Raw genomic sequence first — 25,754 nt, 5'->3', positions numbered from 1 at the left:
CTACAGGGCAGCCTCCAAGCGCTATTATTTTCCCTGTTGCCTTTTCTGACCAATAGATGCTAATATCCAGCTTGCTGTGCCCAGCAATATTCTAGCCTCCATGCTGTGCCTTGAGATCTAATTTACAATGTCTTTATATTAATTACATTAATCCAATTAAATGATAAACATTGTATTAATGGGTTAAAGCATGTGTGAAAATGGGACTCTTATCTTTGTTTCATATAATTACCCTTGTGCCCCGAAATGTAAACTGCTCAAATTTTTTTCTGTTATTTTATTATGTTCGGTTTGACTTTCTCTGGCCTATAACTGTAGATTGCCCTTCAGCCTCTTTCTCTTCTTTTTTTTTTATTTTTTTTTTTGTTTTTTCGAGACAGGGTTTCTCTGTGGCTTTGGAGCCTGTCCTGGAACTAGCTCTGTAGACCAGGCTGGTCTCGAACTCACAGAGATCCTCCTGCCTCTGCCTCCTGAGTGCTGGGATTAAAGGCGTGCGCCACCACCGCCCGGCCTCTTTCTCTTCTTTATTCAGATTCTTTGTCGATTTATTGAAGCAACACAGCAGTTGCTATTTCAAATTTAAATGTACAAAGATGTGAACCTTATATTACAAGTGAAAAATAAATGTAGAACAACATAAATTATAAAGATTACTGCCTAACAAGAAAGATTCTAAATATATCAGATAATCACAAGGCTATGTAACTTTTTACCCCTTCCAGATTCAAAAATACTGAAAAGTGTATCTGGCTAAATTAGGTCACATATTTATTTGTTTTGCATAGGTAGGGGAAGGATTTATTGATCTTGCAGCTCATAGTCTTCATCATTGAAGGAAGTAGTGACGAGAGCTCAAGGCAGGGATCTGGGGACAAGATTTGATATAGAGACCATGGAAACATGTACTTGCTCTTCAGGACTTGCTTACCCTGCTTTCTTCCATTGCTCAGGATCATCAGCCACTGGGTTGCATTGCCCAGAGTGAGAGAGCTAGGCCATCCCACATAAAACATCAATCAAAAAGTGAACCAGAGGCTTGCACACAGGCAAATCTGGAGGTGCTATTTTTTTCAACTGAGTCTCCTCTTCCAAAACAATTCTAGATTGTGTGAAATTGATATAAAAGTAGCCAATAAAATTGAACCCATGTTATTATGACAGATATGCCTCACAAAGTTAAAACACAACCCTCCCATTCCTCATTATCCTAAAATACCTTGTGAATATTAATATTCCAATACAAAACATTTCAACTTCAGCACTTTAAAACTCTTCATTCTCTTTAAAACATTTAAAATCTTTGAAATTTCAAGTTTTTTCTCTAAAATACTGTTTTATAACTAGGCACTTTAACTCAAATTATTGCAATCTAGGTATTCATATCCTATTATGACAAAACAGCTGAGAATATAAAATCTTTTTTTTATTGAGAAAAGAAAAAAAAAACAAGTTTCTGACTCCTCCCAGCCTCCCATTTCCCTCCCCCTCCTCCCACCCTTCTCCCCCTCCTCCCACCCTTCTCCCCCTCCTCCCACTCTTCTCCCCCTCTCCCTTCTCCTCTCCCCCTCCCTCTCCAGTCCAAAGAGCAGTCAGGGTTCCCTGCCCTGTGGAAAGTCCAAGGTCCTCCCCCCTCCGTCCATATCTAGAAAGGTGAACATCCAAACTGAATAGGCTCCCACAAAGCCAGCACATTAAGTAGGATCAAATAAAATCTTAAGAAGGGAAGGCTGATGCAATTTCACTTTCAGTCTAAAAAAGCTTAGTGAACTAACTAGTACATCACAGAAGATGGAGAAAAGAAAACTAACCGTGGAAAGAATAACTATTTATCCCCTGCTGTGTCTCTATGTGAAAAAGGGTAATCTCGCCCCAGGGATGTAACCTTCAAAAACCCTACCACCATCACCAGGAAGAACAAAAAATTTTAAAAAGTTGATAAAATATCTTTGTGACATCTGGACCTAGAAGCAAAAGACAAGATATCACCTCATATGACAAAAAATTTAATCAAAACATTAGAAAGTGATATTGAGTTTTATGTGGACAAAGGCTTATAATGGACAATTGCTAATAGCATGGTGCTCTTTTAGGAAAATAGATGAGTACTTTTGATTTTGGTATCAAAAATAAGTAATTGACACAGTTCATGAAATATGAGTTATTTTACCAAAATTTTCTTGTGACTTACAGTTTTATTGTAGCAAAAGGGTGCTGTTACACATAATGTTTGAGTTCTGTATTCCACAATACATAAACTTCAAGTGTTTACTGGTACAAGAAACTCATTTGAAAGATTGCATTTTGAATCTTTTAGATACATAATTATGAAATTATGAGTGTCTGATGTCACATACAAATTTTATACATACTGGGGACCTTAAAGAAAGAATACCACTATGGAACATGAATCATAAGTGCACAGCCAGTCATCAGAAATAAAATAAATAAAATGTAACAGATGGAAAGAGGAGAACTTGTATGGTTCAAGTAGTGGTAATGAAAAGATAAAGTGGTGATCAAATATGAAGGACAAAGATTTCAAATGGTGTCATGGCTAGGTTTATGCCACCTTGACACAAGCTAGAGTTATCCAAAAGGAGAGTAATCTCAATTGAGAAAATGCCTTCCTATTATCCAGTCCTAGGACACTTTTTTAGTGATTGATGGGGGAAGCCCCAATTTGTGGTGAGTGACATTATCCCTGGGCTGGTGGTCATAGGTTCTTTTAGAAAGCAGGCTGAGCAAAACCATTGATAAAGATCCTCTGTGGCCTTTGCCTCGGCTTCTATCTCTAGATTTTTGGCTTGTTTTAGTTTCTGCTCTTATGTCCTTCAGTGACGAACAATGATATGAATGTATAAGTCAAATAAGCCTTTCTACCCCCTAGTTGACTGATAGACATCTCTTATTTATTTATTTTTGTTTTATGTTTTCATAGTTTTTAACTTATTTAGGGCTTCTATTTCTATGACAAAACACCATGGCCAATGCAATTGTCAGGACATTTTGAAACACTTGAATCTCTCCATAAAGACCTTACCAAAATGTTCTTTACTATAATTAGGAGCAAAGAGTTCAATTTTTCAATTAATATATTTTGTCTTAAGTATCCCTGAAAGAGGGAATGGGAATGAAGAAGAGGAAACAAGTAAAGCTGATGACCAGTGTCATGTTTAAAGAGAGGCCAATCAAAATTCAACAAAACACATATAAATGTGTGTACACTTACTATCACTGAAAAAACTGAAATTTAGAAGTATGTTTCAGACATCTTTTAAAAGAAAAAATGCAGTATAAATGTTTAGCAACAGAGGAGAGTATACATATTGCCATTGCAAAACAGCAAGTTAAGACATACTGTTAATAGTTAAAGGAACATTCTACTCCAGAAAAAACTCACTAAGAAGGATGAGCTTCTAGAAATCCAACAACATGAACAGATCAATGGAGTTTAGAACAACATGAAAACACACATAAAATTAATGAGAAAAAGGGAGAGAACTCAAAACATGGAACAAAATTTAAAAGACTTCCATTGGAAGTATTATGTAAGAAAATAATGATCCAATTTTTGAAGAGAGGTAGGAAGAGGTGGAGAGTGATGGGCTTATATAATAAGCAAATTTTATTTTTTCTATCTGAGGGGGTAGGAGAACACTTCTCTAAAAATGACATTTCAGAAATGTGTCAAGCATAATTAAAACTTTATTAAATGAATATTAAAGAAAGGTTTTATGATTTGACTTGAGATTTCAGGAGAAACTTATGTGATGCATGCATGGGAGGTGGTGCCTACAACCTACCACACAAAAATTTCTCTCATCTTCTCCAGCTCCTCTGGAAAGCCATATTTTGCAAAGGTATTTTCAGTTCATACGAAAAAGTCAGAAAATGAGAGTGTAACCTCAAATGTCGAAAGATATACTTGTCAATAAAAGTTACAAGCACTCACATAAGAAAAGTAATTAACTTTTAGCACACAAACTAAGTATATTCAAAATAGTTGTGTATCCTACATGGAAAGCATACTTTTGTCATGAGCCAGCTTCAGTACTTCATTAAGGGAAGTATTTGTATTTTAGTCCTTTTACTTGTTTCTAACGGTATAAAAAAGATGATTTCAGAATTTAACAGTCCCCTTACCACTGTCAAAGGGTAGTTTTAGTGTATTGCAACTAATACCAGTAGGGTTTCCATTGCAGTTTTTATGTGCTTATTTAGTACATATTTTTTTCTGTCTCGAGAATAACTTTAAGGTAGGTGGGAAAATTGTATAATTTTTTCTTCCTTTTCAGATTTTTCTTAGGAAGGCATGGTGGTTCTTGCCTTCAATCCACCCTTTGAGGGTAAGGCAGAAGGATCAAGTACAGCCTTGTACACATATAAAATCCAATACTAGCCTGAAGTACAAGAGACGGTGTCTCAAAAATAAAACAACCAAACAAAAACATAAAAATTTAAACCAAAAAAATAACAAGCAGAAATCTTTAAAATATTACATATGGTTCTTAGTAAATGTATTCGAATGTTTGATTTAAATATTTTCTTGTGTTATAACAATTCTTTTAATCCAGTCAATTTAATTCAAATAGATGAAATACTCGTAATAGTTCATCCTTTCTCTGCTATGAGGTTCCATGTGTATTCAGATTCAACAGAGGCTGATTTTTTTTCTGTTTATTTCTAAACAATATTAGAAGTCCAATAGAAATAACTACCCATTTAAAAATAATTATATTTTACAGAGTTAATTGGTGCATTTTGTGTGTGTGGGGGTTGGTGTAGGCTGTTTTTTAGAAAGCCTCAGTAAGATTTTTTTTTTTTTGATTTTTCGAGACAGGGTTTCTCCGTAGCTTTTGGTTCCTGTCCTGGAACTAGCTCTTGTAGACCAGGCTGGCCTCGAACTCACAGAGATCCGCCTGACTCTGCCTCCCGAGTGCTGGGATTAAAGGCGTGCGCCACCACCGCCCGGCTCTCAGTAAGATTTTAAGTAAGGATACTGTCTTGTCTTCCTTCTCATGATTTGAGTAAAAGTAATTTATTTAATTCTGATGTGTATGTATGTGTGGTGTGTGTGTGTGTTAATCTATGTGTGTGCATTGTGTGTTCATATGTGTGTGTTCTGTGATTTTGTTTGCATGTGTGTTAGTGTGTTGTGTATGTGTGGTATATGTGTATGTACATATGTGTCTGTGTTGTCTATGTGTGGTGTATGAGTATGTGTGTGTACATATGCATGCATGTTCTGTGTTTATGTGTGTGTGGACATGTACACATGTATATATGTGTGTGTGTGTGTATCGTCCATGTCATCTCAAAGCTACATTTTATTAGGAATCAGAAAAAAGAAAAACAGAAATTTAGAACTGAAAAAAAAATGCCTCAGTGATTCACAGCTTTATGAGACATATTAGGTGGCACATAATCTTTATCTCTTGCTTCAGAGGACCCAATGCCAACTTTGACTTCCAAGTGAACCCAATACATGCAAGCTTCCATAAAAATGCATACATACACATAAATAAAAATAAAATAAAAATTTAAACAAAAAGCAGTTGTAGTTGAGTAGAGTAAAAAAGAAATTTCTGTCTAGGACCCGCTTACACTCTATCCATTTGGAGAGAATTAGCCACATGTTCTCCGATTCATCCTTTTCAAATTTTAATTCAATATATTTTTGTTATTTCTTCAAAATTTCATACAATATATTTTGATTAACTACAGTTCCACTCCATTCTCCAATTTTTACCAGATATAAATCCTTCTCCCTATGGAATAACTTTAATTATTCATTTACTTATTACTTCTTTATTAATCTATTTTCTTATTTGTTTATTTTTTCAAGTTCATATTCTTTATTAGAAACATTACTGTGTGTTCAGTAAATTAGTTTATCTACAGTACTTTATTGGAATGGGGGAAATAAATTAGGGTTTTTTAAATTTATTTTTCTTAACTATCTTTTCCCATTTTACATGCCAAATTCATTCCCCACTCTCTCTCCTCCTTCTGCTCCCTCCACTTTCACCTTCTCGACCCCCATACAACCACCATCTACTTCACAGAGATGGTAAGGCTTCCTATGGGCAGTCAACAATGTTGAGCACATTGCTTTAAGGCAGAACCAAGATGCTCCACTGTTATGTTGGTCCTTTTCTCTGTCTCAACTACCAAGTTCCTTCTTGTTTTTATCTCCTATCCCTTTCTTCCCAAGTCTCTCCTTCCCGCTTCCCTTCTCTCCCAACCCCTATGCTTCCAATTTTCTCAGGAGATCTTATCTGTTTCCCCTGCCTGGCTCAGGGGAATCTATGTATGTTTCTCTAAGGGTTTTTTTTGTTACTTAGCGTCTCTGGGGTCATAGACTATAGGCTCTTTATCCTTTGATTTACAGCTAGTATTCAGCTGTGATTGGGTACATATTGTGCTCATCTTTCTGGTTCTGTGTTACCTCACTCAGGGTGATTATTTTCTACTTCCATCCATTTGCTTGCAAATTACAAGATGCCATTGTTTTCTGTCTCTGAGTAGTGCTCCATTGTGTAACTGTACCACATTATCTTTGTCCATTCTTTGGGTGAGGAGCATCTAGGTTGTTTCTAGGCTTTGTCTATTACAAATAATGCTGCTATAAACATATTGAACAAATGTTCTTGTAGTATGACTGAGCAACCTTTGGGTATATTCCTAAGAGTGGTATTGCTGAGTCTTGGGGTAGTTTGATTCCCAATTTTCTAGGAAACTGCCATAGTGAATACCAGAATAATTTTACATGTTTGTAATCCCAACAGCAACGGAGAGTGTTCTCCTTTTCCGCAACCTCTACAACATAAGTTATTGTTGGTGTTTTTGATCTTAACTCTTCTGAAAGATGGAAGATGATATCTCAGAGTTATTTTGGTTTGCATATTCCTAATTGGTAAGGATGTTGAACATCTCCTTAAGTGTCTTTCAGCCATTTGAAATTCTTCTGTTGAGAATTCTCTGTTTAGATTTGTACCCCATTTTTATTGTATTATTTGATATTTTGATGTCTAATTTCTTTAGTTCTTTATATATTTTGGAGATCAATTTTTTTGTCTGATGTGTTGGTAAAGATATTTTCTTATTCAATAGCCTGCCATTTTTTCTTATTGACTATGTCTTCTGCTTTGCAAAAGCTTCTCAGTTTCAGGAGGTTCCATTTATTTATTGTTGCTCTCAGTGTCTATGCTACTGGTGTAATATTTAGTAAGTAGGCTAGTGTGCTCATATATTGAAGATTATTTCCCACATTCTCTTCTATTTTGTTCAGTGTAGTTGGATTTATATTGAGGTCTTTAACCCATTTGGTCTTGAGTTTTGTGCATTGGGAAAGTATGGATCTAGTTGCATTCTTCTACATGGTGACATCCAGTTATGCCAGTACCATTTTTTGAAGATACTTTTTTTATTCCATTGTATAATTTTGGCTTCTTTTTCAAAAATCAGGTTTTCATAAGTGTGTGGATCAATATTCGCATCTTTGATTCAATTCAATTGCTCCACCTATTTGTTTTTATGCCATTTTCATTACTGTAGTTCTAGAATAGAGATTGATGTCAGTGATGGTGAAGCCTCCGGAAGTTCCTTTATTAAACAGGATTGTTTGGCTATCCAGGTTTTTGTTTTTCCATATGAAGTTGAGTGTTATTCTTTCAAGGTCTGTGAAGAATTGTGTTGGGATTTTGATAGGGATTGCATTGAATCTGTAGATCGCTTTCGGTAGGATTGCCATTTTAATTATGTTGATCCTATCTAATAGCATGGGAGATTGTTTTATTTTCTGATATCTTCTTCAATTTATTTCTTCAAAGATTTAAAGTTCTTCTCAAATATTTCGTTCATTTCCTTAGTTAATGTTACACCAAGATATTTGATGTTATTTGTGACTATTGTAAATTGTGATGTTTCTCTGATTTCTTTCACAGTTTATTTATTATTTTTATATAAGAGGGATACTGATTTTATTTTAGTTGACCTTGTGTCCTGCCATATTACTGAAGGTATTTATCAGCTGTAGAAGTTCCCTGGTTAAATTCTTGGGGGTTCTTATTTATACTAACATTTCATCTGTACATAGTGAAAGTTTGATTTTTTTTCTTTCCAATTTGTATCCCTTTGATCTCTTTTTGATTTCTTATTGCCCTAGCTATAATTTCAAGAACTATTTTGAATAGATTTGGAGAGGGTGGACAGCCTTGTCTTATTTTTGATTTTAGTGGAATTGCTTTGAATTTCTCCCCATTTTATTTCATGTAGACTGTCATTTTGTTGTATTTTTTTATTATGTCTAGATATTTTCCTTTTATCTCTAAACTCATCAAGACCTTCATCCTGAATTGATGTAAGATTTTGTCAACTTCTTTTTCAACATTTATGAGATGATTATATATTTTTTGTGAAGCTTATTTATATAGTATATTACATCGATAGATTTTCATATGTAGAACCATGCATGAATCTCTGGGATGAAGTAGACTTGATCATGGTGGATGATGTTTTTTTGACGTGTTCTTTGATTCTGTCTGCCAGTATTTTATTGACTTTTTTTTTTTTGCACCAGTGTTTATGAAGGAGATTTGTTTAATTCTCTTTCTTGATTGAGTCTTTGTGTCGTTTTGCTATCAGGGTACCTTAGTTTCAGAAAGAATTTTACAAAATTCTTTCTGTTTCTAATATTTGGAAAAATTTGAGGAGTAAAGGTATTAACTATTCTTTGAAGTTTGGTTAGAAATCTGCACTAAATCCATCAGGCCCTATGCTTGTTTTGGTTGGGAAGCTTTTGATGACAGATTCTATTTCTTTTTAGCTTATATCTATTTAAATTGTTTACCTGATCTTGATTTAATTTTGGTACATGGTACTTATCCAGAAAATTATTCATTTCTTTTACATTTTCCAATTTTGTGGAGTGCAGGATTTTCTAGTATGGCCTAATAATTTTCTGGATTTGCTCCTTGTCCCCATTTCATTTCTGACTTTATTCACTTGAATTTTCCTCTCTCTCTCTCTCTCTCTCTCTCTCTCTCTCTCTCTCCCTTTTGATTAGTTTGGATAAGAGTTTGTCTATCTTGTTGATTTTCTTAAAAAAAAAACCAACTCTTTGTTTTATTGATGTGTTGTATTGTTTTCTTTGTTTCTATTTTATTGATTTCAGACATCAATTTGATTATTTCTATTGTCTGTCATTTTTGGTGAGTCTGCTTCTTTGTGTTCTAGAGCTTTCAGGTGTCCTCTTGAGTTGCTAGTGTGAAATTTCTCCACATTTTTTTATGTAGGCACTTAGTACTATGAACTTTCCTCTTAGCACTGCTTTCATAGTGTCCCATAAGCTTGGGTACATTATGCCTTCAGTTTTGTTGAATTCTAGGAAGTCTTTAATTTCTTTCTTTATTTCTTCCTTGACTCGGGTGATCACTGTTAAATTGGGATCACTGTTAAATTTCTATAAGACTGTAGGTTTTCTGCAATTAGTGTTGTTGAATTCTAACCATTTAAATCATGGTGATCAGATAAGATAGAAGAAGTTTTTCTTTTTTTTTGTATCTGTTGATATTTGCTTTGTTACTGAGGATGTGGTCAATTTTAGATAAGGTTCCATGAGGTGCTGAGAAGAAGGTATATTCTTTTTTGTTTGGGTAAAATGCTCTATAGATGTCTGTTAAGTCCATTTGAGTCATGACACCTGTTATTTCTCTGTTAATTTTCTGTCTGGTTGACCTGTCCATTGGGGAGAGTGGGCTGTTAATGCCCTATTACATTAGTGTGCCCTACACACTAATGCCCTATTAGTGTGTGGGGTTTGATGTGTGATTAAAGCTTTAGTAATGTTTCTGTTACATATGTGGGTACTCTTGTATTACGAGCATATATGTTGAGGACTGAGACTTCATCTTGATGGATTTTTCCTGTGATGAATATGAAGTGACCTCTCTATCTCTTTTAATTTATTTTAGTTAGAAGTCTATTTGTCGCTTTTTCATTGGGACCATTTAATTGGACAAAATTTACCCATTCCTTTACTCTGAGCTAATGTCTGTCTTTGAAGTTGAGGTGTGTTTCTTGTATACAGCAGAAGGATAGATCCTACTTTTGTATCAATTCTGTAAGCCTGTGCCTTTCTTTTTATAAGTGAATTGAGTCTATTGATAGTAAGATGATTAGTGATTGTTAATTTCTGGAATTTTTTTTTTTGGTTTTAGTGTTTGTGTGTTTTCCTTTTTGGGGGTTTTCTGGTGGGAGGTTAACTGCTGCTTATATTTTTTGGGATGTAGTTAGTGTCCTTGGGTTGAAGTTTTCCTTCTAGTACTTTCTGTATGGCCAAGTTTGTAAATAGTATTATTTACATTTGGTTTTGCCATGAAATATTTGTTTTTTTCCATTGAAGGTGATTGAAAACTTTGCTGAGTATATAAATCTGGGCTTGCATCCTTGGTATCTTAGTGTCTGCAGCACATCTTTCCAAGACCTCCTGGCTTTCATAGTTTTCATTGAGAAGTCGGTGTAAATCTGATAGGTTTGCCTTTATATGTTACTTTCGTTGATGGTGAATCTATTTCCTCTATGGTATCTTCAACATTTGAGATTCTCTCTTTCATATCTTGTATTCTATTGGTTCTGCTTGCATTGGTAGTTCCTATTCGCGTACCCAGGTTTTCCATTTCCACAAATCCCCTGGTTTGTGTTTTCTTTATTGCCTCTGTTTCAGTTTTCAAGTCTTTAACTGCTTCCTTCACCTGTTTGTTTGCTTCTTCTTGGTTTTCTTAAGTTTCGTTAAGAGATTTATTTATTTCTTCCAAGTTTTTGTTTTAGTTTTCCTCCATTTCTATAAGGGAATTTTTCATTTCCTCTTTAAGGGTCTCTATCATCTTCATAAAGTTATATTTTAAGATCATTTTCCTCTGCTTCTTCTGGGTTAGGATTATCAGGTCTACCTGTTGTATGACCTCTGAGTTCTGGAGTTATAATGTTGCTTTTTAGGCTGTTGAATAAATTTTGCTTTTCTGCCTACCCTTCTCTCCCTCTAATTGGTGGCAGCAGTGCCTTTTCCTCTTGGTCCAAATCTTTCAATCACTTTATGTATCTTAGGGGGCTGCTCTTATTCTATTCTGAGACTCTTAGTCACTGTCTGTGTCTCACAGAGCCATTGAGGTCTCTCTTGGTTCACTCTCTTGGTCAGTTATGTGCAGTTGCAGCCTCTTGATCCTCTGTTTGCAACTGCCGCCTCTTGGTCCACTGTGTGCAGTTGCAGTCTGCAGTTCAAAGTTCTTCTGAGGTTGCAGGGGATTATTTGTTTATAGCATTAGGAGGCAATTGTTCAGGGCCTCCAGTTCTTAGGATATTTCTGTCCCATCTTCTACAACATTCTCTGAGCCTTCGATATAGGGACTATATAAATGCTTTCCTTAAAAATGGGCACTCTATAATCCATTGATAACTTCATTTTGATGTCTTGTGGCTTTCCCTAATGATTTCTGTCTACTGCAAAGAGAAGCTTGTTGGGAAGAAGTGAGAGGTGGTGCACTAGTCTGTGGTTGCAGGAATGAATGTCTTTAGAATGTAGCTGCAGATGGTTGGGTTCTCCTGTATGCTTCCTGGCCTCACCAGCCTCACCTAGATAGTTAGCTAAGTTTATAGTGCCAACAACGAATTCTCTCCTGTTGAGTGGGGATGAAGTCCAATTAGGCATTTATTCCAGGATATAAATGGCACTATGAACCTTTAGGAATAGCTTGTTGTGCTGGTTTTTGTTGTGGTTTATGGATTTTATAGCTGGTTAGGACTATTGCTTGCTCTTCTCCATTGGGGAACTGCATGAGTCCTTCACCTATATAAATGAGGTCCTGAGAAAGGAGGCTCTTCAGTCAGATCCAAACTGAATTTACTAAGTTCTGTGTCTAAAGCATGTGGTGTCTTCATCAATAGGGTCTTACCTTCACTTTCTGAGAGTCAGCCAAGGGCAGGTGCAGCAACCCATATTATTGTGTGCATTGCTTGGTATTCCAAGACCAACAACTCAAAAGGATTTCAGATTATGCCTGATCAAGGAGTTGATGTGAGGTAGTCTATAATGGTTAAGAGAACGTTGTCACTCTGATTGTCTTAACTTATATATGTGTGTGTAGTTTTGAGTAAACATTAAATAATATAATTCCCTATGACTTTATAAATCATTCTTAGTGATATTGATCTCTTCTCCTCCCTTCTGCCGTGTAATGCCCTCTCTTTCTCCTTCCCATTTATGTCTCCTGACCTTGTTTTCTATCCACAGTTATTCAATGTCAGTTTTCAGAGTTTCTATTCTTTCAGCTATAGAGCATTTTTATGATACATGGCCTCAGTCTTAGAAATCAGACATTTAACATTCTACTGTTGGTTGATAGTACAGTTCCAAGCATGAAAATCAGAGTAATAAGGCAGAGTACCATCAAATATAAGATTTGCTAAAATACTGGTCCTTCTTTCATAAGGTGAATACTTTGGATACAACCCAATTTATCTGTTCAAATTGTAGTTCAACATTTTTGCTGCTGTGGAATATTATGTTAACTGGGCAAAGATGTGTTACGTTTGTTTGTGCTGAATTTGTTTAGTGATATAAGGGTATGTGTTTAATTATGTAGAAATGTGTTGCATTTTTTCACTTTGCCTATTTAAGGCACCTAATTTGTCTAATAAAGAGCTGAATGGCCAATAGCAAGACTGAGTAAGGATAGTTGGGGTTGGAAATCAGAAGAATAAGTAGGAAAAGAAATCTAGGCTCAAAAATAATGAGGGAGGAAGAGAAGAAAGAGTAGAGAATGAGGGACACACCCAGGCCCAGAAGCCAGGCAGCTACCAGACAGACACAAGAGTCAGTGAAAGTAAGATATATGGAAAACGAGGTAAAAAGCCCTGAGGTATAACATAGAATAAGAGAAACATGTTAAGTTATAAGAGCTAGTGGGATAAGCAAAAGATATGGCCAAGTATAAAAAACTCATAAGAAGTCTTTGTGTCATGATTTGGGAGCTGATTAGTATCCTAAAAGAAAAGACCTGGTACGTTTTGCATTTTGCTTGTATCTTTTATTTATATTCTTCCTTCCAAATACTTCAGGATTTATTATCAAAAGTGTAATTGCTGTGTTTCAAAGAACTCACAAGGCCTTTCATGCATAATTTAATAAAACTTATTGAAAGAAATTTAAAATTTATTCAATTTCTATGAACTTCATATATTATTTAATTTTGAACCTTTTGTACATTTCACACCATTGTTACCTGGAAGAAAATGAAATTAACTAGAAATTATTTTGACCTATAAAAGTAGTATTAACATGATTATTTCCTGAATGTTCTCTCACTACACACACACACACACACACACACACACACACACACAATTATGCATATGCTTTTGCCCTCCTTCCTGAATTTCTGAAATGCTGGGACTATAGTCATGTAGGTACAACCATACTCAGTTCAGTTCTTGACTTTTTCTGTTATCTTGAGCAACTCTCTCAGCCTTAGGAAATAAATTGTATAAAGTAATTATCAAAGACAATGTAATATAAATTGTGGAAAACATTTTGGCAGAGTTACAGAATCGAAAAATGTGTGAAGAATTACCCAGGGTCAAACAATAGAGAAATATTTTAACTCTTGGGCAATAATGGATAATGAATCCAGCAAAAGCTTAAATAACCAGAGAAGTACTTTCCAATAGCAATAGATAGAAACATATTGATGAAGAAAGAATAGTTGGAGTCAAAGCAGAGGAATGCAAATCTTTACTGTAGCCATTTTTGTAGCATTTTTGTTGGAGGCCTTGAGTACCAGCCTCAGTACCCCCTCAGGGCTCAGAATTGGAAGTCTGGGGGTCTGGGGGTAATAATTTAACTCAAGTACATTACTTTTGCATCTTCCTCATTTTTTTTGTGTGCCAAGGGAAAAAAATGAAGTGAGGGGGCCTGTAGTAGAGGAAGAATAAGAAGAGTAAGGGAAAGAATAAGTAGAAGAAAGAAGGAGAGTAAAGGGAAGAAGTAGAAGTAGTAAGGAGGAGAAGAAGAAGAGTAAGAGTTAGGGCTGACCTCCACAAGGTTTCTAGTTCTTACAGACATTGTTGGAAAATTCCACAGGCAAGGACAATGATGATATGTATATCAAAATCACAAAGAGGGGCAGGTAGAACCCGACAAAGCAGTACTCTGGAACAGATGACACCACCCCAAGAAAGAGCCAGCATTCAATGGGAGTATCTGACTTTTCATACCATTGATAAAGTTACTAAACATCCCTGAATCGTGGATTCATCCACTCTCCTCATCTCTTTGGTGATAACCAGTTTTGGGTATGCCCAGATTTGTTTGTTAGCAAAGGTGGGGCCTGCTGCCTTCCTGATTTTGCCTGTCTTCTATAGAAATTTCTATGTGGTCTGTTAGCAGGTAATTTTGTGGAATTGACTTAATGTAAGTTTGATTGTTAGAACAAAGAGTGAATGCCATTGTTCCAAGGCTCATGGTGTGGGCGAATGGAGCAAGGTCACTCTACTGCCCATGCAGAGATTATACTGCTGAGGTGTTCTGGGAATGAATCCCATTTTGAAGGAAAAAAATTATGGCTTCACAAGGTTGGTACAAATATAACAGTGACTTTTCCAAAATACAAGTGTTTCCGCAGCTCTGCAGAACGAGTTGTTCCATGTGGACGTGGACGTTTACACTTCCCATGGATCTGCCCATTGGTCTGTCAGCTGTGCATTCACTGTATAGTCCTTTGTGCTCCAACACATTTTTAGAGCAGTGATTCTCAAATTGTGGGTCACATCCCATTGAAAAATTTCTATCTTCAAGAATATTTACATCCAGTTTTTTGAAAACTTGCTCATCCAGAAAGGCCCAAGTCCACGAAGCTGTGGCAGAGTTACAGTTCTGTGGTCTCATGTTAGTTACCTTATAGTTACTGTGTAATTAGTGCCACTTAATGTATGTTACCAAAAGTAAATATATCTATCCCAGAAAAAATATTTACATTATGATTCATGGCAAGAAAAATTACAGTTATGAAGTAGCAATGAAAACACTTTTATGATTAGAGTCACCACACCCAGAGGTATATATTAAAGGGTCACAGCATTAGGAAGGGTAAGAACCACTGTGAGGGTGAGAAATGCAAGACTGTAGATATTAAGCAATTCAGACTTGTAATGGATTAATAAAATGTTGCAGGATCCCCAGAGGTGGCAGGCAGTGGGCCATGTGGCAGCAGGCAGTGGGCAGTAGGCAAGGGGTCCTGGGAGCTGCCAGTCCAAGCAGGGACTGAATCAGGTCCCTGAGCTGTGGCTGGTCCCAGGCAGGGAGACAGGCGGCGAGCAAGAGACAGAGACCTGAATAGGTACGCCATGCACAGTAAGGTTGGATATTTTTAAGTGGGTTATGGAAGGGAAGGGGGAAAGAAGAAGAGCAGAGAGAAAGAGAGAGAGAGAGAAAGAGAGAGAGAGAGAGAGAGAGAGAGAGAGAGAGACAGACAGGCAGACAGACAGAGAGAAGTGGGGGAAAGGGAGAAGTGGGGAGAGGCAGAAGCTGCCTCTTTCAGAGGAAGATGGAAAAGAGAGGGAACTCAAGCAGGAAGCTGAAGATCAGCTTGAGTCAGCAGATGGGGGGAGAGGAGGGAGTGGGCCTGGCTTGTCTCTTAAAGAGACAGAACAGATCATTATACATCTTATGCTATAGAACAGGTGTAGCCCATAAAAGATGGCCTAGGTTTGACATCAGAGAATGTATAGGCCAGTCTATTAGTTTCTCTCTGATGATATATAAAGTACAGTTACTTTCCTGCTTTCCCCAAATTATGAAATAAGTGAAATCCTAAACCATTCATTGCCTTACTATGAAGGAATTCTGATTTTTCCATAGTCTTTGAAGAATCAAAAGGCAAGCATCGCTTGTAACTTCTGCATTCCAGTTGAAAGTGGCAAGAGAGAGAAGAGAAAATATTCACTACAGACATACAGATATTGAAGCCTTCACTTGTTCCATGAAGAAAAATTAACTTCTACTTATGGGCTATGTTCCTGTTTACCTCCCTACATTAGTCTTCCATAAACATTCAAGAAGTTGCATTTCCTTTTGTTTTTTCATTCATTATAATGACTCATATGTGAAATTGCACATGATCTGAGCCATTGAGATTTCTGAACTTAACAGTTGTGATAACAAGTGGACCTGTCCTATTAGATATTAGAATACTAGAAAAATCCAAAAGAATTTTCTGGATTCTTATTACAGTCCTCTTGGTCAGGCATAAAGATTTTCTCAAGTTCACTCCAGTTAACTGGAGAAGATTTACTTGAAGCTACTGGGAAGCAAATGTTCCTTTTACAGAATGGTGCTATATTGAGCCTCAATCTATGACTTTAACTCTTGGAAAGCAGCATCAGCTAGATGAACCTTATGAGAAAAAAAAAAACACCTTTTGCTTACATGACTGATTGGAAATCCTTTTGCCAAGACAATTGCTCCTACTGGGGTTTCTATAGGTGCCACAAGTCACAGCACACATATAATTCTTAAGTAATAACTGTAAAGGCTCCAGAATAATCAGTAGAAACTGGACAAGCATTTTTTAAAACATTCATTTATTTTTGTTTTTATTTGTGTGGGTGTTTTACCTACGTGTATGTCTATATATCACATGTCTATAGTGTCACAAAGTTCCTGCATATTTCACTACATTGCTTTTCTATTAAATCTTGGTGTTTTCAAATCAGTACTACTGGGTACAATATTTTTTTGCAGCTTAAATATAAAAACTTATAAAAATCCTGTAGAAGTTCTCTTTTAATTTCACTAATTTTGAGAATATCAAAAATTAATATGTTTACATTATTTTCACCCCTCTCTTATCTACAACTCTTCTTGTACCTTCAAACTTCCCCTTAAATCCTGACTTCTATAATTATTATTACACATACACATACTCCTCATCTGTTTGATTTTGTGGCTGACCATGTGGGATTGGATGACATGTTAAGACACCCACCCCTGTAGAAGACTAATTCTCCCTCTCTCAATAACTATTGATTGCCTATGAAATTTTGTCTAAGGTGATGCTGTATGAAATTATTCATATCCATGTTGGTGTGGTGACTTTTGTTACCATTATGCAACCTTTGTCTTTTTGTTTGTTTGTTTGCCTTTTGCTGCTGCTGATGATGTTTGAACCAAAAAAAAAAAAAAAAAAGAATCAACCTTTCTATTTTGCCGGGCAGTGGTGGTGCACGCCTTTAATCCCAGCACTTGGGAGGCAGAAGCAGGCGGATCTCTGTGAGTTTGAGACCAGCCTGGTCTACAAGAGCTAGTTCCAGTACAGGCTCCAAAGCCACAGAGAAACCCTGTCTCGAAAAACCAAAAAAAAAAAAAAAAAAAAAAAAAAAAAAGATGATGATATTTGATTTTTTTAAGACAGGGTTTTTCTGTGTAATCCTGACTGTACTGGATCTCCTTTTGTAGACTAGGCTGGCCTCATAATCACAGAAGAGTTTTGGGATTGAGGCATAGGCATATGTCAACACTGCCAATTTAGCTCTTTGTATATGTATATAACATTTACCTTTTCCATGGCTGGATGATCTAGTTCCTCTATGCCTTCTTTCACCCCTGACAGTATGTCTCCTTTGAGCCCTATTTTGCTTGTGAGGCTTTCCATTTCCAAATATAATTATTTGAATATATAATTTTAAAAATTGTACTTTATGTTGATTAGAGAGAGAGAGAAAAATAGAGAAAAAGAGAGAGAGAACACACTTCCATCAAGATAAATATACTTTCTAACACTCCCTGATATACAGCTAATCGTGTTTTTAATCTTATTATTTTCAATAGTGTGTGTGCGTGTATGTATGTGTGTATTGAGACTATCTAATGTAAATAGTATTTGATCAACTCTGATTACATACCAAATTTAATCTTTTGATGATTAGCTTTCTAGTTTGTTTGGAAACATTTGCTGTGAAATTTGTTGGTTTTAGGTCCAAACAGACTAGAAAGCAAGAACCAAGTAAAGATCTTCATAAGCAGATTTTATTTGGAAAAAGTGGTGAGTTTCTAGTCAAAGGATTTTCTTTCATGGAAGTGTGGTCAGAGATGAGAAGGACATTACGCAACTTTGCCCGTGGTCCTGTAGTAGGTAGCTGGAACAGTTGTATGACTTGATAAATAGTTAGTTTAGCAGTATAACAGATAACAATATGTTATAAATTCTAATAGCCAAATATAGTCTTTCCTACATGTTCATGGATATTCTAGACACTTACCATACACTCACGCATTATGAAATAAACATTTTTTTCTTCTACTATTTTGTTTAATTTTTGTTTTTCAAGTCAGAGATTCTCTGTATGACAACTATAACTGTCCTGGAACTCTTCTTTTGCTATTGTCAAATTTTCAGAGATCTGACCGCCACTGCCTCCTGAGTACTCTGATTAAAAGCATGCACATTAACAACACCTGGAAAATTCCTGCATTTTTAATGTGCTGTCTTTCTGGGTAATTAGCCACAGAAGATCATAATCTGTCGTTTGATACTGAAGAACTAAAGGATCAGCGATCAGCTTCTTTCATGTATGGGATGGAAACCTTTTTTTTTTTTTTTTTGATTTTTCGAGACAGGGTTTCTCCATAGCTTTTGGTTCCTGTCCTGGAACTAGCTCTTGTAGACCAGGCTGGCCTCGAACTCATAGAGATCTGCGTGCCTCTGCCTCCCGAGTGCTGGGATTAAAGGCGTGCGCCACCACCGCCCGGCTAGGATGGAAACCTTAAGATCTGTAATTGGAAGTTAAAGTCTTTTCATGGAGCTGCTTCTTGAGTAGGTAGAATTTTTGTAATGTTCCTGTCTGAAGCAGTATTTTACTGTGAACAAACACAGCATTGACATATTTAGTTTTGAAAATGGAAAAAAATTGTAAATACTTACAAAAAATTTGTCATTATTTGTCGTATTGAGTAATAGGGAAACATGTAGACCAATTAAAATTGTAGATTTCTACTAATAATCAGTTTCACTGGTAGGAATTTATTTTTAAAAGAAATTCTATTAGCATTCATCACATTACAAATTTTGGAACTTGGGTCTGGAGAGAAGGGTTAAATTTAAGAGTACTGGTTCCTTTTACAGAGGTACAGAGTAAAATTCCCAGCAACCACATAGTTGTTCACAAACACTTATAATGAGATCTGGTGCCCTTTTCTGGGCTACATGCATACATGCAAGCAGACACTGTATACATAATAAATAAATGAATAAACAAATAAAATTTGAAATTTATATGAAATATTGATAAAGGATAACAGAGAATTGAATACAATAGTATACTAACATTTTCATTAATCATCAGTTCAAATAGATTAACAGTATAATAGATTTCTGGCTTATAATCGCATATGGAGCTTTCAGTAACAGTTAAACCAGTAATTAACTGTCTTTCTTTAACATTTATAAGATAGGACATTATTGAAATAATATCATTTTTATTCTTATTTCTCTTCAAATAATGTAGAATTACATCTGAATTGGCTGTTAGTATTGATTGCCATGACCAACACGACTTTAGAATTAACTTGACTGAGACCACAGGGAGTGAATAACAGATGCACATACAGAAAACCAGGTTTGGGTGGTCTGCACACCTTGTAGGAGATGCACCAGTGACACAAGAACTCTGCACATTTATTCTAGACAGCTGAAGGAAGAAATGTGATTCACAAGAATCTCTAGTCTCTTAAGTAGAGCAGTCTCCGGCTACAGTACTCCAATGCAGGAAGAGGAAGCTGTTGTTACTAGGACACATGGTCAGTATGCATACTTAGGCAAGAAGACAGCCTTACTATTCCTTGGGAACTGGGGAAGATCTTGCAACTCCTATGGGTTTTTGGCACTGGGGTCCTTGACATGACTGTGCTCATGTTCACAGTACTCATTAGCTCAGGACTTCATTTGGTTCCCACAGTAGATTCCTATGCTCAATTTGTAATGAGTGTAAAATGAGTGGAGATGGATCTTATATAACTGAAGAGGAATTTTTTTTTCCCGTTTCTTTTTTATTATTATTATTAAAAATTTCTGCCTCCTTCCCGCCTTCACCTCCCATTTCCCTCCCCCGCTCCCCTCCCCCTCCCTTTCCTGTCCAAAGAGCAGTCAGGGTTCCCTGCCCTGTGGCAAGTCCAAGGTCCTCCTCCTTCCATTCAGGTCTAGGAAGGTGAGCACCCAAACAGCCTAGGATCCCACTAAGCCAGTACATGCAGTAGGATCAAAACCCAGTGCCATTGTCCCTGGCTTCTCAGCAGCCCTCATTGTCTGCCATGTTCAGCTCAGCGAGTCCGGTTTTATCCCATGTTTTTTTCATACCCAGTCCAGCTGGCCTTGGTGAGTTCCCAATAGATCAGCCCCATTGTCTCAGTGTGTGGGTGCACCCCTGGCAGTCCTGACTTCCTTGCTCATGGTCTCCCTCCTTCTGCTTCTCATTTGGACCCTGGAAGCATATTCCGGTGCTCCAATGTGGGTCTCTGTCTCTATCTCCTTTGATCGCCAAGAGGATAACTATATGTTTTTCTTTGGGTTCACCTTCTTATTTAGCTTCTCTAGGATCACAAATTAAAGGCTCAATGTCCTTTATTTATGGCTAGAAACCAATTATGAGTGAGTACATCCCATGTTCATCTTTTGGGGTCTGCGATTTCTCAGGAAATTCGGGATAAACCTACCCCAGGCCCCAGCAATAACACTTTTGGGAATATACATATCATATTACAAAAGCATTTGTTCAACTATGTTCATAGCAGCATTGTTTGTAATAGCCAGAACCTGGAAACAGCCTAAGTGCCCTTCAATGGAAGAATGGATGAAGAAAGTGTGGAATATATACATATTAGAGTACTATTCAGCGGTAAAAAAACAATGACATCTTGAATTTTGCATGCAAATGGATAGAAATAGAAAGCACTATCCTGAGTGAGGTAAGCCAGACCCCAAAAGATGAACATGGGATGTACTCACTCATAATGGGAAATGGGGTTTTAAACCAAGAAAGTCACTCCAAAGACTTGTGACTACGTTTAATTACATTTAACACTGCAAAACTGGTTGTCCAAAACCTAACTAAATATGCACTAGCTGTCTTTTCTATGATTCTCATTTGTACTGTCTGCCCTCAGAGCATCTGGCAAGTTTTAAAAGTTCCCTGGAAACCATCTCTTCCTCTTTCTTCATAGTACAGAATTGTACTGAAGTGAGGTCATAATTTTTGCATGTGTGGTGCTATTTTTCACTTTTCGTTTTATTTTTATTGTCTCTTTGGATCTGTAATTAATCTCATACATTTATATCTATATCTGAATATTTATATTTTTAATTAATTTCATTTCAGTGATAACATGTTTATATGTACAGTACCCATATCATCCAGCTCTTCTAGAGTATAATGTAGAACCTTAGAACAGTATAAATTTGCATCACATTCTTCACTATTTCCCATGGGTTATACATTATTTTACCATAAATTACATATTAACAGATAATTGATCATCATTTCTATTGTTCTTTTTACTGACATAGCTAATACACCTCTGTGGGTCCATTTTTGTCTCTTGCTCGTTAGTTGATCTTCTGTGTTCTCTTGCATTTCTTTTTCTATTGAAATATCTGTAAGTCTCTTCACAAATGGAAATAGGAAAAATTCTCTTTAATATGTGTATTTTCTTTCCTTTGTATGATAAGAGTAAATTGCTAGTAACTGCCTGTCTTAGGATTTAATTACTATCAAGGCAGTTCTTACCTTTCATTGTTTTCATTTTGGGCACTAAATTTATTTTTAATAATTTTTCCCACAACTTATTGTTGCTTTTATTGAAGACCAGTGTTGTTTATTAGCATGCTAACTTAATTTCAAACTTCTTTTTATACGAGAAGTTCTATTTTAATATTTTATGATTATCTTTTAATTTTGCACTTACTTGTGTTTTACCTTTAAGTAAATATTTCTTTAAGAAATTAAGGGTAGTTAAGTATGTTTTCATATTGTTAAAATTATTTTCTTTTACTTCTTGATACCATAAATTTTGGATTAAGTGGGGGTTCTGGGGAGATTTGGGGAAAATGCAGTGAATATGACAAAATACATTTTAGAAACTTCTCACAAATAAAAGTAAAAAAGAAGCTAAAGTTGTATAATACATTACACATTCACAAAATAAAAATAAATATATTCAGATTCTTTAATATATACTTTTATGTTGTATCTGTAGTGATTTCTGCAAGTGTTACATATGTTAATATACTTCTAGGTGCTGTTAGCAATAAATATTGATATCCTAATACTACTTAGTCTTCCAGTGCTTAAAATTAGTGATTATTGCATACAAATTTACAATAAGATTAACTACCCCAAAATTACATATAGAGAACTTTCTTGAAATAGTAATCTTCTTGAAGTTGTTTATGATCTTTAAACTTGAAATAATTGGACACTTAAAATGTCTTTTTAGATCTTTAAACTGGGTCATTTCAACACTATTTTTTGGTAAGAAATAGCCACACAATTGGAATTCTAATTTCTCTTGTTACTGCTAAGACTCAAAAATAAATATAGCTTCATTGTTAAAATGAATCTTGGCTGAATGTGTTTCAACTCCCATAGCTGAAGAAATTTGCATTAACCTAAATTTAGTTACCATTGGAATCTCCCTTCTTTTTACTTTCAACTTACTAACTACATTTTAAACTGACTTCATTCAGTGTTTCTCTTTTGTTCATATATTCATGTGTAGAAATTATGTGATGTGTGAGTGTGTGTGTGTGAGTGGGAATGTGTGAGTGTGTGTATGTGTGTATGAATGTGTGTGTATATGTGAGTGTGTGTGTGTGTGTGTGTCTATATGAGTGCGTGTATGTGTGAGTTTGTGTGTGTGTGTGTGTGTGTGGGTAGGTGGGTGTGGGTGGGTGTGCATGTATAGCTCATGCACTTGAGTATAAATGTATGTGCACCTGTAGAAATTTATAGAGGCCAGAGGTAACATCTTCCCCCTCTGCCTTATTCCCTGGAATTTTGTCTCTCATTGAAGTTGAAGCTTTCTTTTTGTTTTGACTAGACTGGCTGTCTGGTGAGCTTGAGCATGCCAGACCTGAGTGTCTCTGTCTCCAAATGCTGAATTTCTAGTAAATACAGTCATGTCTAGCTTTTTATGTGGGTGCTGCTGATTCAAACTCATCTTCATACTTGTACAGAGAGTTCTCTGATTCATTCCACTGAGCAATCTCCACAGTCACCTCAAGAGTGTTTCATAAGTGGAAATCGCAAAGCAGTTATTAATTATAAACAAAAACTTTCCAAAGCTATCAGTGAATATACTGTATGGTGGCCATTTTCTGCTGGCATGGGGCCAATCATTAAATGTGTTTTTTATATCCAATGAGACTCCTTTAGAGAAAATGATTTTGTCCTTTGAGATGGTTGTCAGTTGGAGAACGCTCTGGGTTAGGGATAGGTGCTCAAGTCCACTTCCCCTCTTAGTGCTGGAATCCTATCTGGCTTGGACATGTGCAGGCCCTGTGCATGCTGTCACAGTCCAGTTCAGAGCATCAGTCTTGTCATGTCTGATAGGCACTGCTTTCTTGACGTCTTCCATCCTCACTTTATAATCCATCTCCCTTCCTCTTCATCTACATACTTCAGAGACTCTCCTTTGTCTTCATTGTCGTTATTTGTTTGTTTGGGTGTGGGGTCCTTTGGGATTTTTATTTGTCTGTTTGTTTCGGGGGAGGTGTTTTGTTTTTTGTTTATTTGTTTTGGGGATTGTTTGGGGTTTTTGTTTGTTTGCTTGTTTGTTTTGTTTTCAAGACAGGTTTCTCTGGCTGTTTGGGAACTCTCTTTGTAGACCAGGCTGGTGTTGAGCTCACAGAATCTACATGCTTCTGCATCCTGAATTCTGTGATTATAGGTATGTGCCACCACTACCTGGCATACGTCAATGAGTTTTTTACTCTCTGCACATTGTCCATTCCTGGATCCTCGTATTTGTTCCAATTTCCTGCTGCAGGAAGTTTCTCTGATGATGGCTAAACAGGACACTTATTTATAGGTATAGCAGAATTTTATTAGGAGCTGTTATATTATTCTGTTCCTTTAGTAGAAAAATAATATTTGATTTTCCCTTAGTTCAACGGCCTATCTGGTCTCAGATTCTTTAACACCTAATCAGTGTCAGGAATGTATTAAAAATAAAAGAAAGAATGTACAACTATAACTTTTGACACAGGAAATTCTACATTAAACAGTTTAGGATAAAGCGCTAAAAGCAAATAAATAAAATAATCACTTCTGGTGTAGGAGGTTCTTCTGTTCATTTGTTGCATTCATTGGTTAATGAATAAACAAAATGCTTTGCGTCTGATAACAGAACTCAGGTAGGTGGAGAAGACAGAACTGAATGCTGGGAAGAAGGGCAGAGTGAGAGATGCCTTAGATCTTTGGCCCGAGACAGATGCTGGTTAGAATCTTACCGGTAAGCCACAGTCATGTGGCAATACACAGATTAATAAAAATGGGTTAAATTAAGAAGTAAGAATTAGCCAATAAGAAACTAGAGCTAATGGGCCAAGCAGTGTTTTAATGAATACAGTTTCTGTGTGGTTATTTCAGGTTAAGATAGGTGGGCGGCCAGGACAAAAAAAAGGACCCTCCCTTACAACACACTTCACCAAAATAAAAAAAATAAATAAAAGTAAAATTATAATACAGTATTTGAATATGTATATTCATGTCTTTATAAATGAATGTACCAATTTTGTTATAAATATCAGTACATTATGTAGTATTTATGTTGGAAGTCACTTAGAGACAACTAGTTATCATAGGTGAAAACGCTGCATATATGTTTCTTTATGATATACTCAGCTCACAGTAGTGATATTCCTGACATTTTTAAACTACCCAATGAGATACTAGTGTCTCTGACATCTTTGTCTTTATTTTTTTTTAGTATAGCTATGAACATCTATGGAAGTTTCCCAAAGTTAGTAGCTGTCATTTTCTGTCAGCACCAAATGTGGTACTATGGCACCACTCTCATTTCTATCTTTTCTATACTTAGGAAGAATTTCAGTCATTGCATACAGCTCTCCTTGTGTACAGGAATACCTGGCAATGATCTGTGTCTAAAAGACTGACTGATTAAAACTACAATGATATGGGAAATTGCAATGTTTCTGGTCCAGAGACTAATTACTTTGCACTTGCATGTCCACCTCTGTCAGAAATAACATTCTTTGGCTAATAGATTCCAAAAGAACTTTTGAAGTCTATAAATTTTTACATAGCACTAGCTTGCTTCAAAAGCTAGGAAGGTCATCAGACAGCCTCTTAGGCCTTTGGAAAATCTGCTTGCTGCTGCTGTAAGCACTTCTATGATGTAAACAATGATGTGTCTTTAACTTGCCTTGCTTTTTCAGTTTCCTTTCTTCTATGAAACTATACAACTCTCTGAAACTGCTTCAGTGTTGGAACATGGTATTTAGAATAATGTTTTTCTGTGCTCTCAGCCCATGGTTGGTCACTAAACATGGCTCCAGAATAAACTATCTTTTATTCCCTTTCAGGTGAGAGTTATGGTTTTTCTATCAACATTCTTAGACACTTTCCACACTTAGCACCTTATGAATGTTAACTTCTGAGCTGTTTACATGAGACTGAACTCAGCTGTG

General features: G+C 36.1%; 1 protein-coding gene across 5 annotated transcripts in view; it reads left to right on the top strand.

Moving 5' to 3' along the window:
• Positions 1-25,754, top strand: part of Spock3 (SPARC (osteonectin), cwcv and kazal like domains proteoglycan 3) — a 367,429-nt gene that overhangs the window by 150,465 nt on the left and 191,210 nt on the right. The window lies entirely within an intron of this gene.

This window comes from Microtus oregoni, unplaced genomic scaffold, assembly GCF_018167655.1.
Source record: "Microtus oregoni isolate MIOR12 unplaced genomic scaffold, Mior012 000025F_ref0000491, whole genome shotgun sequence".
Classification (NCBI taxonomy): domain Eukaryota; kingdom Metazoa; phylum Chordata; class Mammalia; order Rodentia; family Cricetidae; genus Microtus; species Microtus oregoni.
Note: the sequence above shows the minus strand (reverse complement) of the source record. Positions and strands in the feature narration are given on the sequence as shown.